Below are 13,935 nucleotides of genomic sequence, written 5' to 3'. Positions count from 1 at the left end.
CAGTGCTTTCTGTAGGACAACCTCTGAAGGATAAGGGGGAGTTTAGCTAGGAGAAGGGGTTGGGGGAAGGAGGAAGCTTTGTAAGTGGACAGCAAAGCAGATGCAAAGGCCCTGAGGTAGGAGAGAAAGATGTCAGTGAGTCTGGAGCACAGAATGCAATGAGGCCAGAACAATCGGTAGGGGCAAGACTCATGCTTGTCAGTGTGAGTGGGGATTTGGGTCCATTTCCTGTGAGGAGTGGAAACACATCTAAATGTCAAGCAGAGGGCTAACCTGAGTGATTTAAATTTTGAACTTTATCAAGTTTTGAAATAGAATTTCAAAATTTACCCTGTGAATAAGCCCACCTATGTGGACAAGAGTGTTCGCTGCAATGCTGTGTGTGATCAAAAATGAAAGGCAGAGCCTACTAAAATGTCTGTCAAGAGAGGACAGGTTTGATCATTTTGGTTTATACATTCAGTGGATTCCTGTGCAGCCTTTATGAAACATGAGGGAGATGTACGTGTGCTTACATGGAACTCTCTCGAGGCTGGTCTGTTAGGTGGGGGAAAAAAATGTGCAAAATAGGCTGTCGTATGTTCACATTCACTGAAAAGCAAGGTGTATCTAGAAAATCTTTCTAGAAAGTCACGCACATTCATGCAACTGTTAAAAATAGCCACAGTGGTGCGGAGCACGTAGTAGATGGTCAATAAATATTAGCTGAGTGAATGAATGAACGAATGAATGAATGAAATCATACATTGTTGCTTCTGGGAAGTAGAAATTAAGGTAAGGGAAAGTTCCCCTTGTTTACTTTCTAATCTTATATTTTTCTATAATGATGAATTGTTTTCTATTCGCATGTGAGGTTTTTACTTCAAATCTTTTAGCTTTATTGAAGTGTAATTTACATACAACAAAATTTAGTGATTTTAAGTGTGTAGTTTGAGTATACAAATGTAGGCAAATGTGTGCAATTTGTATACGAATGTATACAATTGTGTAAATAACACCACAATTGTGATAGAAAACATTTCTATCACCCCTAAAATTTCCCTCGTGCAATTCCCATCCCCACACTTTGGCCCCCGGGCCACCACCAATCTGCTTTCCATCAAATAGTTTTGCCTTTTCTAGAATTTTATACATGGGGAGGGAGGAAATTTTGCAGGCAGATGGCATAGCAGGTGCAAATATATCATTTTTTTTTTTTGAGGTTTACACATATTGTTGCTTTATCAGGAGTTCACTCCTTCCTATCACTGAGTAGTATTCTGTGGTATAAAGAGAACACAGTTTGTTGATTCATTTACCAGTTTACTCTCCTGACAGAACTGTTCACCTATCCGCTCATGAGGCCCCTCTCTCACCGCCCTAGTTTTTCCACAGTCCTCCTCCCCAACCCTCACCCTCACACGCACAGCCCCCTGCCCTGAACACACCCACTGCTACCTTATTGACTTTCCCCATAAAGAGAAGCACCCTATCCCCCCTTGGTGATTTTTAAAAGGAGTAAGTAAAGATGGTGGCAGTGCTATGGCTATGCCACCCTGAACGTGCCAGATCTCGTCTGATCTTGGAAGCTAAGCAGGGTTGGGCCTGGTTGGTACTTGGATGGGAGACCATTTAGGAAGACCAGGTGCTGTAGGCATTAAAAAAAAAAAAAAAAAAAGAAGATGGTGGCAGTGAAGCCAACACTGTAGATGGTCACGGTGGCTGTCTCCTCCATTAGCTGGGAGGCCAGATCTGGGAGAAGGCTGGGCAGAGGCTCAGATGGGGGGCCTTGGCTGAGGTCTCTCTTCCCTAGGATCCAGAATTCATCTCCTCTGGGCCTAGAGAAAGGGGCTTGGTTTAAAGAAGGAGGCAGTAGGGGACCACTGGCTCCTTCGAGGGCTACCAAGCATCTTGCATACTTTCGAGAATGACTTTATTTCATCCCCCACACAACCTTACCTGAAGTGAGGGTGCCCATTTTGGAAATAGGGGAGGGGAAGCTCAGAGAAGACAAGGGCTTGCCCAAGATCACACAGCTCAGAGGGGACAAGCTGGGACTTTACCTCCTCACTTGCTGTTGGCTACTAAGATGCAAAGAGGTCCCACGAGATCCAGAGAAAGCCAGAAAGAAAATGTCCCGGAAGCATCCTCAGACCACCATGAATGTTTGAATGGAAGTGCGCAAAGTTATTCTGTCCATCCCTCTGTCCTTATGCTGATGGAGAATCAGGTGGGGAGCGAGAATGCTGCTGCTTCTCTGCACTGTCCACTTGGGGCCCTCTCTCTACCACCCCATGAGCTAACCTGAACCCCTCCACTGTCACCTGACTGAATAGAGAGGAAGAAACTAATGAGGGTCCCTCCCTGCCAGGCACAGTGTAAGGTTAGACCCCGGGGCTAGGAGGAAGAGGCTAGCCCCCTGCCACATCAAGAGCTGTTCTCTCTACTCTACCTGCCTATTTACATGCCCTGCCCCAATAAGCCAGTAATAATAATCCATTTTTAAAAGACCCTTAGTCCCCACTGTTGGGCTCAGGGACGTGAGATAGCAGCCTCTGGCTGTGCATAAACATGAGAGACAGATGTTGCTAACATCTGGAGACGAGGGAGGCCCAGTCCTGCCTGGAACTGGGAAAAGTGCCTAGCTGGGAAGAGTGCTCTGGGGGAGAAATCCTTACCTGTACAGCCACTCATCTGGACAGCCACCCCGAAGGAGGGCCCCTGGGCCCTGGCCAGGGCTCCCAGGCTTGGAGATGCTTTGGAGAAGAAAGCTGGGCGGGTGCTGCCTGCAGGGAGGAGACTTCAAAGACTCCCCTAATCCCTGGTGACATTTTCAGACACAGGAGTTTGCTTTTTTACACTGTGAATCAAAGCCCAGAGCTTTCTAAATAACCCTCATAAAAGCCAAGGGGCTTGTAAAGTTAAACAATAAGTCACAAAGAGTGTGAGCATTCAGGGGCAGGAGAGAGGCTGGGGGAGTCTGGCGCTTGCCCCTGCTCTGCCCACCGGATGGCCATCTACCCCCTCCCTTAATGAGGCAAAAGATGAAATGCCTCATGGGTGGTCAAGAGGCAGGCCTGGAGGGCCTGAGTTTGATTTGGAGGTTCTTCTCCTGCCCCTGCCAGCCCCCGATAGGCATCCTACAGGAGGCCATTTATTCATTAAATTATTCATTATTTCAGTCAGTCAGTCAATCAACGAACATTTCCTGATGCCACCTTTCTGTAAGGCCGCTGGCCAAGGAGCATAAGCCTTGGCATTACTGGGGTTCGAATCATAGCACTGCCACTTCTCGGCTAGGTGACTTCCAGAAAATCACCTCACCTCTCTGAGTTTCAGGTTCCTCATCTGTAACACGGGGATACATTTCGAACCGTTCTCAAGAGAGCTATTGGGAGGCCTCTGTGGGCATGGCATGTGGTAAAGGCTCAAAATGTGGGTTATTATTACTATTAATCAATAGTCACAATCAGTGGTTTCTACAGGGGGCTTCTTTTCTTTGTCTGACTCCCACTCTACCTGCCCCCGCCCCTCAAATAACTTCCTCTTCTGCCCTCATGTCTGCAGGGCCCCAATTGGGAGCTGGTGTTTTTTTTACATTTTCTATGAAGTCACAGGGGCCAGAAGCCATCCCCTAAAGAGAGGCTGTTTCCAGAGCTGGGGGGATGTGAGTTCAAGCCCCATGTTCAGCACTTCCCAGCTGTGTGTTCTTAGGCTCCTGTTCTCCTTCTCTAAGCCTCAAATTCCTCATCTGTAAAATGGGGCACTGGGGAGGATCCAGCAAGGGCAGGAATACGTAGGGCCTGGCATGTCGTAGGTGCTCAGCAAATGACCGTGGATACCTTTGGCTCTTCTCACAGCTGAAATTTCTGGAGAGACAGAGCTCAGCATCAGTGCAGCTGAGGAGAAAGGGATGGGACTGGCAGATGATAAGGGTCCCTCAAACCCAATATGCTGGGATCTGGGGCCTGGGTCCTCCCTTGGATGAGGAGGTCAGGATGTGGGACAGACTAGGCCTGCTTCTTGTCCCCTGCCCAATCAAAGGGCCTCCCTTAAGTGGACATGACAGCTTCAGGATGGAGGCAAGTCTGTTTCATAGATGGGGAAAATATGGCCCAGGGTGTGAAAGCATTTGCAGAAGAGAATGGATGATACCTGGACTGGAATTGGAACCCAGGGCTGGCAAATCCCGAATCAGTCTTTTCTGCAGCTCCCATAGGCACCAAAGATGGACAGCTCAAAGCTGATTTCTCCCCAGCAATATCTTCCTGACCAGCATTCTGGATAAAGCAAATGAGCTCCCAGAGCTGAGAACCTGGCTTCACATTTGGGCAGCTCCTGTCACGGGGCATTTAAATTTAGCTGCTGCCACCCCAGCTGCCAGATTCCTGGTTCTTTGTGAAGAAGGATGAGGGGTGAGGAGTGAGGAGAGGTGAGCATGTGTCTTAGTCCATTCAAGCTGCTATAACAAAATACCAAAGCCTGAATGGCTTATAAACAATAGAAATTTATCGCTCACAGTTCTGGTGGCTGGAAGTCCCAGATCAGGGTGCCAGCAAGGTTGGGAGAGGGGCTTCTTCTAGACTGCAGACTTCTCACTGTGTCCTCACATGGCTGAAGAGATGAGGGAGCTCCTGAGGCCCCTTTTATAAGAGCACTGCCCTCATGACATAATCACCCCCAAGGCCCCACCTCCTATACCATTGCCTTGGGTACTAGGTTTTTAGAATATGTATTTTGGAAGGACACGGACATTCAAATCACACTAGCATGGCAGTGAATTCCATTCACTGGTTCCATCATTCACTCATTCGATGAGCAAATCAGTCACTGAACAAATGTTTGTTGAGCACTTATCACATGCCAGATCCCATGCAAAACAGACAGCGGGGGTCCCTGCCCCACAGAGCTGACAGTGAGGAAGCAGGTGACACAGTCCAGTGTGATCAGGGTGAGGCTCAACTGGAACTCAATCTATATGTGGAGGAGGGTCAGGTCAGCGAGAGCTTTCTGTGGAGGTGACAATTGAGCTGAGACCCCAACGACAAGTAGAAATCAGTCTTGGAAGGGGGGCCAGAACGGTATTTTTGGCAGAGAGAACAGCCTGGGAAAAGTGAGAAGGCACAGGTGTGGACACAGAATGGGTCTCCACAATGCTCCTTTGTCCTATTTCAAGATCAGAATCCTCTGAGTGGCAGGCGTGTCTCACATCTTGTGATCCTCACATCCACTGTGCCCCCCATCCCCAGGTAGATAGTATTCCCATTATGGCACCTGAAGCAGGGAAGGCTCAGAGAAGTTGAATAACTCACCCAGGGCCACACAGCAAAGGCACTTTGGATCTGGACCAGCTTGGTGGATATGTGTATCGGGGAGCTATTTATCTGGGGCCCTCTCAGAGCCTCCAGGGTTTATCAGTTGCCTCTCCTTGCCCTCAATTTCTTCATTTGCAAAATGAGACCAGGTGAAGTCCTCCCACCCCCACCCCACCTGTTACAGCCACGTCTCTCACTGACCTCATTAGGGCACTTGGCCTGGAAGCAGCAGTCCCTGGGGAAAGCTCAGCCACAAACCCTGTCCCAACTAGGCCAGGGACAATGGAATCCCCCTGTGGGCATCTGGCCTAATTGACAGTGGACCCCTGGGAGCTGTGCCAGCTTTGCTATGATCAGTTCATGACCTGTGAAACACTTGCCTGGAGCTGCTCAGAGCCGGCCCCAGAACCCAGCTCCTCTGTGGCCAGAGAATGGCTTCCTGCCAGGCCCGTTCTGGGTGCCTTCTGGAGATGCCCTCGCTTGATTCCCAAAACACCTGATGAAGTCACAGAGCCCTTGCCATGCTGGAGTCAATCCTTGAGGGACTCCTTGGTGTCCTGGGCCCCGGTTCTCTTGTCTGGAAAATGAAGATGATGAAGCTCATCTCATGGGCAAGGCACTGGTCTCAGTTTTCTCTTCCGTAAAATGGTGTGGCTCTGACTTGACAAAGTAGTGTAAGAATTAAGCCCTAAATAATAACAGTACACAATTATTGAGCACTTACTGTGTGCAGAGTACTTCTGGGGGGCTCTGCATGTATTATCTCTTAATCTTTATGCGACCAAGGGAGGTTAGCCCATTTTACAGTTGAGCAAACAGAGGCACCGAGAGGTTAAGAAACTAAGCCAAACACAGATAAAGGCCTTAGCACAGAAGGCCTCAATAAAAGGTAGCTTTTATTTCTATTCTACTCCCTCCAATGTCCAGAGAACCCTTGTCCACACTCTCTTCTCTTCCCATATCTTCTGCTTCCTTCCAGTGACAGAGATGTCATACGTGGGGTCACCTAGGATTCAGAGTTGCAAATGCTTTTATCTTGACTAAAGTTAGACAGTGGAAGTAACTTCCCAGCCATGGGGGCTGCGAACAGAAGAGTACGTCCCCCATGGTCAAGGCCAAGAGATGCTGACATAAAAACCTGTCCTGAGACAATAGGAACAGGCAGCCCTTCCAAGGTCCTGGCAGCCTGAGGACTCTCAGAAGCAGAACTGCAGTGGGGCCTGCACTGCACCATCTCTCTTGTATGTTTCTTCCTGGGGTTGGGGAACGCCAGGCTATTATCTGGCACTGGGGGAGGGGGAGTTCCTCAGCGACAGGATCCTGGGATTGGTGAGAACATCCTCTTCTCCACCCCGTGCATGTCGGCCCCCCAGAGCAGCTGGGCAGCATTTCTGCTGTATGTGGGCTCATTTATCATTCTGAGGGGGGCATCGCTTCGGTGAGGTCCCCAGGGACAGCTCTGCCGTGGCCCCATCTGATTGAAATCCAGGCCCAGTGCACACTCAGCCCTGGGAAGTGGCCGCCCGGAACCCAAAATAAATAATACCACGGGCAGGAGGCACAAATCTGCCGCTAATTATGGCATATCCTGATTAAATGGGGTGCGTAAATAAATATTTCAGCTTGGAAGATGAATTGGAAGGAGGACTGTTACAGCCAGCCCTGCTCTGAGACTCTCTTGTCCTTCTTCCCCTTGGGGGCAGACGAAGGACAGAGCCTTAGCCTCACTTACTGGGTGGCCCAGGATCAGTCACTCCCCACCTGTTGGCCTCAGTTTCTTCATCCATCAAATGGGATGTCAATGATCACTCGCCAACTATGCTTACAGGTCAGGGGTCAGAATCTGAAAGGACATTTGAGGTAATGGGGTTTTGAGTATGAAAAAAAAAAGAACTAAAAATTTGGGGCCAGGTAGTCCTGGATTTGATCTCAGCTCTGGGACCACCCCCATGCCTCAGTTCCCCCTTCTTATATTGGGTGGATGTGAATAGCCAATGAAAGCTCTGAGCTGCACCTAGCACATGGCACAAGAGGGGGCCGCTATGAGGATTGTTAACACCCCACACTTGAGTCCTGCTAGTTGTTGACATTAAATGTGGAGGTCTCCAGAAGACCCTGCTCCAGGCAAGGTGCACACTCTCCATACCCGTGCGGAGGCTCTACCTAGCGACTTCCATGCCTGTCCTCACAGATGCCACTTACTCATTTCCAGGAGGCAGAGTGATAATAGAATGGGAACCCAAGGGAGAGAAGGGGAGGGAGAATCATCCTGGAAAAGTTTAAATCAATTAACTCCCTTCCAGAAAACAGGCTGGGAAATGTAATGGCAAAATAATGGCGTCTCTCTACAGGATTAAATGACATAGACCAGGGCCCAGTGAGGAATCGGGGAGGCAGGCTCAGGAGCCCTATCTGTGACAGCCTGTGTGGCCTTAAGCAAGTCTCGTTTCCTTTTCTGAGCCTAAGTTTCTCCATCTGTACAAAGGGGAGGCTTGGGCCAGCTAGTGGATGTCATGCCTCCGGCCCCTCTCTTTTCCCTTGCCCATGCAGGCATTGCTAATTGATTGCAGCATTGTTCTCACTGAGCCCAGATGGACTAGCAAAACCAATCAAAGCCAGAGGTCTAGGAATTCCCTCCAGAGGGGGTTAGAGTTAGCACAGAGGCACCAGACTGGGTTTAGATGGCCTGCAAGTTCGCCTCTAGCATGACATCAATATTCATCGGTGGTATTATTACTGCTGTGATAGACTGAGTCCAGCATAGCACTTACGGCAATGATTAACATCTACTTGAGTGTTAGCTGCGGGCCAGGCACTGTTCTAAATGTTTCCATATAGTGACTCATTAAAACCTCATAACTACTAGATACGGCAGTTACTAATATTATCGTGCTTATTTTGCAGAAGAGAAAACCAAAGTCCAGAAAGGAGAAATGATTTGACATAGCTATAAGTGGGGTCAGGATTTCAACTCATGCCCCTGTCTCACCTGAACCCCAGCAGTCCGGATGGGGTGACGTGACTCTTTTTTAATTGGAAGTCTGGGGAAGAGAATCACCGTTTCTCCTCACCAAGCTCTATGTCACGTGTATCATACATGTTATCAATTTGGAACTATAATTATCTTCATTTTCCAGATGGGAAAACTAAAGCTAAAGGGGACCTGACCAAGGTCACAGGGTTGATCATGGGCTTGGTGGGGTGAAGTGGTGCTGTTTTCCCACCTGCCACTCTTCCCGCAGGAATGGTGCCCATTTATCCTGGAATCTCCAGTGCCTAGCCCAGGGCCTAGCACAGTAGAGTCATGGAATGAATGAATGAATGAATGAATGAATGAATGAGACAGCTAGTACTAGAGGAGTGCCAGGCTTAGGATACATACTATCCCTCCAACCTCTAAGCTGAATCCCTATCCCTCGATGACCCCCCTGCCCCAGATGGGTGACCCCTCACCTCTGCTTGCAGCTCCAGATGACCCCAAAGGCTTCTGATCGGGGCCCAAATCCATCATTCCTGAGTGTTCTGTCCCAGCACTGCTTCCCTCCATCCATCTTCCCACCACAGCTAGAGAGAAGGGAGTAGTGTTGCGATGGAGGGGTGGCCCCACTCCAGGAAACTCTTGGTTCCATTGAAGTCTTCTCCAGTGTCCCCTATCACCTCCCAAATAGCCACTCCCTGCCTGCAGAACACTTTGGCCAAATACCTTGGAACCTAACATATAAGACAGACAAAGGCAAAGGGCTCTGGCTGGAGGATGCAGGATGTGAGGGAGTCTTGCCTGGTGTCTAACTCAACCTCTTGGCCTCCCAGCAGCCCCCAGGGTGGAGACTCCTAGAAAACCATCAGAAAACCACAGAAGCAATCTCTGCTCAGGGGGTCAGGAGACCTGGATTTGAATTCCTGTTCAGCCTCTGGCTCTCTGTAGGACCTGGAGCAAGTCCTTTCTCCTTTCTGAACCTCAGTTTCCACATCCGCAACATGACAGGATTGAGCTCAGTGGTTTTCAAACCTTATTGTTGTAAAATTAAATCCACGCTGAACTCCAATATGAAAAAGAGATGAAACTGAATGTGCTCTAGTTGAAGTTGGTGAGGTGGGATAGAGTGTGGACCCCAGAGCTCTCTCTTTCCCAGCTCCCTTTGTCCACCCCCACCACAGATAGTGGTCCCTGACTCATCTTCCTCAAACCTCAAGGTTCCTAGAAAATCTTTGAAAATATAGGCATAGCGATTTTTTTCAAGCATTTTATTATGAAACATTTTGAACGTACAGCAAAATCGAAAGATATTTACAGTAGACACCCAGATATCCACCATGTGGATTCTACCCTTAATATTTTACTATATTTACTTTATCAAATAAGGACACCCTCTCAGCTCTGCAAAATTCTGTGACTCAGAGAGGGCCATGCTGGGGGGTCTTGGTCTTCTCCAGTAAGCCCTGTGATTTGTCGTGATGGCAACATCAGCTGCCACAACAAATGGACCCTGGAAACTTAGTGGTGAAACTCAACAGAAGTTTATTGCTCGCCTAACAGCTCAGAGCCTGTATTGTTGGTCAACATGTGGGCAACTTTCCTCCACAAGTGGTTTAGGGACCCAGGCTCCATCCATCTTTGGCCGTGCCCTGATCTAGAAGGCTCAATAATCTTCTTTCAGGCAGAAGAGAATGCTCACAGAGAAGAGCTCACAGAGAACGCTCACAGAAGAAGAAGATATATTCACTTCTTACATCATACTTGTTCATATTTCATTGGAAAAGCTACTCATACAGCCATGGCTGGAAATATAGTCCCTGGCTACATAGCCTAGCTAGACTCTGCTTCCTAGTATTTATTCCATCCCATGGGAGGGGGTATGAATTTCAGTGGTGAGTTGGCCGTCTCTGCTATACCCAGTGTGGCCGGAAGTCCCCACAATCATCCTAAACTATCCTAGCCATGCCCCGGTCTCCACGCTACCAATGACAGATCACAGGTGGCCTACCTAGCCAGCTTTCTACAGGAGTTTAGCTTTGTTCAACAAACATGTATTGAGCTATTACTGTATACCTGGACTCTGTCCCAAGCCTTAACTATAGAAAGATGAAGAAGACCAGGCTCCTATCTTTAAGAACCTTTCAGTAAATGGAACGAACAACTCTTTCTTCTTGAAACTCCCCCTTTTCTGAGAAAAAGCCCATAAGATTTTCCATTTTGTGAGGGTGGGTGGGTCTGACGTTGGAACACTGGAGGAAAAATCCGATTTGGTAAAACTTTCCTAGGTACCTTCTGTGTTCCCAGAACATCCACGTGGTTGAGCTCTCTTTATTCTTCCTTCACTCTTACAAAGGCATTTTCCCCATTTTATATAAGGGAATGAATGCCAAGGCTCAGAGTAGTAAACTGACTTGCCTAAGGTCACACAGCTAGTGGTAGAGCTAATATTGCTTCCTAGTTCCCTGCTCTTTTCTGCTCCATGAGGGTGTCTCCTGGAATCTGTAATCAAAGAGAGACACAGAGGGTTAGCTTCCTGACACAGGCCCTAAGCTAGGGGCTTCACGTGTCCCTGAAGTTTCTTCCTCCCTGCACCCGTGAAGTTGGTGCTGTTATTCTTGCCGTTTTAGAAAACAGGAAGGCGAGGCTCAGAGAGGTGAAGTGACTTACCCAAAATTGCACAGCCAGTTTGGTTTCATATCCTGCTCTATTTGACCTCATTGGGGCACATCTGATGTATGGGTGGGTTTTATGGCTAAACAGAGAGGCAATGGGATTGTTCCTTGTCACGAGAAAGGCTTAAGAGACAAAGGGATGCTTTCTCCATTAACAATGGCGTGAACATATTTTAAGGCAATGATATGGCGTCTCTTAGAAATAATGATTTACAAAACGGCTGCAGACAGCTGAGCAGATCCTTTCCCTTCTGGATCCCAGCCAGAAAGGGGCTCTGGGGCAAGGGCGGAGGCACCTTCCTGGAGCTCTCTGGATCTGAGCCAGGGGAGGGAGCCCGAGGCGACTGGGCAGGAAGCACGGACCCAGCCTATCAATGACGAAGGGCCCAATCAATGCTATCTCCCCAGGCCATGCCTGGCCAGGCATTGATTTCTGCTGCTGTTGTTAACTCCCTGTTTATGTAACGCCTGAACTTTGCACAACTGAACCGTTTCATGTGCAGAAGAGGGCCTGTTGCCATGAAAACCAGGCTGCACATGACAGCCAGGATGCGGCAGAATCCCTGTTTTATTGGCCTGTGCTGAATGTATTTTAACCTTGATAAGTCAATAACTTTTTGTACAAGAGGAGATCTGCCAGGCGGGCTTGGGAGGGCTTGCTGGCCTTTCCAGGCCAGAGGGGAGGCAGGGCAGGCTGGGTTTAATCTCTGGAAATCTCCCTGCCACTCAGAGTTTGGGAGAAACAGGCCCAGCTAGCCTGAGAGCAGAGATGACCTTGGGCAGGGGAGAAGGGGGTTGCAGGACCACCCCCACTTCCAATGTACTGTTTAAGGCTGCTAGCTAAGTCAGAAACTCTCTATTGCAAAGAGACCACAGCAGGGTTAAAATCTGTCCCACGCACTTAGGAGCTGTATGCCACCTTGAGCAAGGCCACTGACCCCAGCCTTGGGTTTCACATATGTAACACACACCAGTGGTTCCTCTTCATGAGCTGATTGCAAGGTTTACAGATCCCATATGAGATCTGGGGTATTGCCTGGTTCATAGTGGAGACGTACTAGATAGATGTTATTATCGTTGGTCTTGCTATATTTTACAATAATAATCATTGTTATATTTGTAGAGCCCATTAGGCTTTTGGAAATGTTATATTATTTCCTCATCACAGTCCTTGAGATAGGCTGGCCTAGGGTAGACAGTCCCAACTTTCAGATGAGGAAACATGCCCAGGGAAGTTGGCTGACTTGTCTAGGAGGTCACATGACAAGATGGTGGCACTGACTGAAGGAACCAAGCCTGCAGACTCCCATTCTAACTCCATTCTAACTCTTACTAACTCCATTCACGGGGATAGCCCCTGTGTTGCTAGTTCCCCAATAGCCAATCCTAGACCCATAGCAGACACCACTAACCGATGGCAGCACTCTGTCAGTACTGAGCCTGGGCGAGGCCTCAGAATCCCCCTCAAGACAGAGCTAGTGTTTGAGATGAGAATCGTATAGAACTGTGTACCCCCAAAAGGGCTCTGGGTTCAAGTCCCACCTCCGGTCCAAACTTCCTGCATGACTTTGGGTAAGTGCCTTCCCTTCTCTGAGCCTCTTGATCCCCAGGGGTGAAAAACAAGGAGGACGTTTCATGGTCCCCAGATTCTCTGACAGATCTCCCAGGTAGAATGGTCTCCCACCACTTACTGGTTCCTGTCCCAACAACCCAGGCCCCTTTAACCCTCCCAATTCTGTCAACAAATAGTGACATAAAACCTACTCTGTGTCAGTGATCATGCAAGATGCTGGGAACACAGCAGTGAAGATGATGACAAAGAGTCCCTCTCCTCCCAGAGCTTACAGTCTAGACAGTGGGGGGCAGAAAATAAATCAACCTGCAAGTGCTCAGGGAGTAGCCAATATTATTAAGTGCTGGAAAGGGAAAAGCAAAAAGGAAGGTGCTCTGGGGAGAATAACCTCAGATGGCATAGTCGGGAGGACTTCTCTGAGGAGGTGACATTTGAGCTGAGACCTAAAGTACAATAATGGGCCAACTGTGCGAAGAGAAGAAGGAAGAGTGTTCTAGGCAGAGGGAACAGCTTGTGCAAAAGCCTCAAGGTGGAAAACAGTTTGGAACCTTCAAGCAGCCAAGAGGCCAAAGTAGCTAGAGGGGTGTGAGGGTGAGGTGTGGTTGGGGAGCTTGGCAGAGGTCAGTCCCTGAGGCTCCCTGGTCCTCCTCAGCCCCTTTCCTCTGGTCCTCTGGCCTCCTTGCCCGACCCCCGTAGGCCTGCTCCAGAGAGAGGCTCCAGGTACTGCGGGCAGGGCTGGGTGAATAACAAGGTTACACGTGCTTCTTCTTTTCCCTTTTCTCCAGGAGAAGCATAAAGAGCTCTTTCTTTTCTGCTTATTAATAGCTCTGATTAAATTATCTCTGAAAAATCTACGTGGTATGCACCAATGGGGGCTCGGCTCCCTCCAGGCTTTGGCCTAGATTACGGCAACGAGGGCAGGTGAGGCAATTGGGGGCTGGGAAGAGAGGCTTGGGCAGGCCTGCTCCCCCAACCAGGATAAAGGTTCAGTGTCTGCCTCTCTGCTTCCTTCCCCAGCCTCATCTCAGCCTCTGACCCACATATACTCTTGGGACATTCACAGCTCTCTTGCTTTGGACATCAGGCCTTTGCAGCAGCAATTCCCTCTACCAGGAGCACTCTTCCCTCACCTCTACCCTTGGCTACTTCCTACTCACATTTCACAGGCAGCTGATCAGGGTTTCCACCATCACTAGCTGGGGCAGGGGCCTGTTCTGGGCTTTCTCCTTGCCTATTACTCTGGATGATTACTGCTAGTTGCCTTCTCTGTCCCCCATGAAACTTGAGTTCCGTGAAGCCAGGGACTATGTCTGGGTCTGTGCTGAATCCTCAGTGGCTGGCACAGGGCAGGTCCTTAGGAAATGATGGATGAATGAATGAATGAATGAACGAACGAACGAACAAACGAATAGAGTTCAA

At 48.9% G+C, this 13,935-nt stretch overlaps 1 pseudogene; it reads left to right on the top strand.

Moving 5' to 3' along the window:
• The first annotated feature begins 1,517 nt into the window (after positions 1–1,517).
• Positions 1,518–1,636, top strand: LOC120602048 (uncharacterized; annotated as a pseudogene).
• The last annotated feature ends 12,299 nt before the right edge of the window (positions 1,637–13,935 follow it).

This window comes from Pteropus medius, unplaced genomic scaffold (assembly GCF_902729225.1).
Source record: "Pteropus medius unplaced genomic scaffold, Ma_sr-lr_union100, whole genome shotgun sequence".
NCBI lineage: Eukaryota > Metazoa > Chordata > Mammalia > Chiroptera > Pteropodidae > Pteropus > Pteropus medius.
The sequence above is the reverse complement of the archived record's forward strand: the minus strand, read 5'-3'. Positions and strand labels throughout refer to the sequence as shown.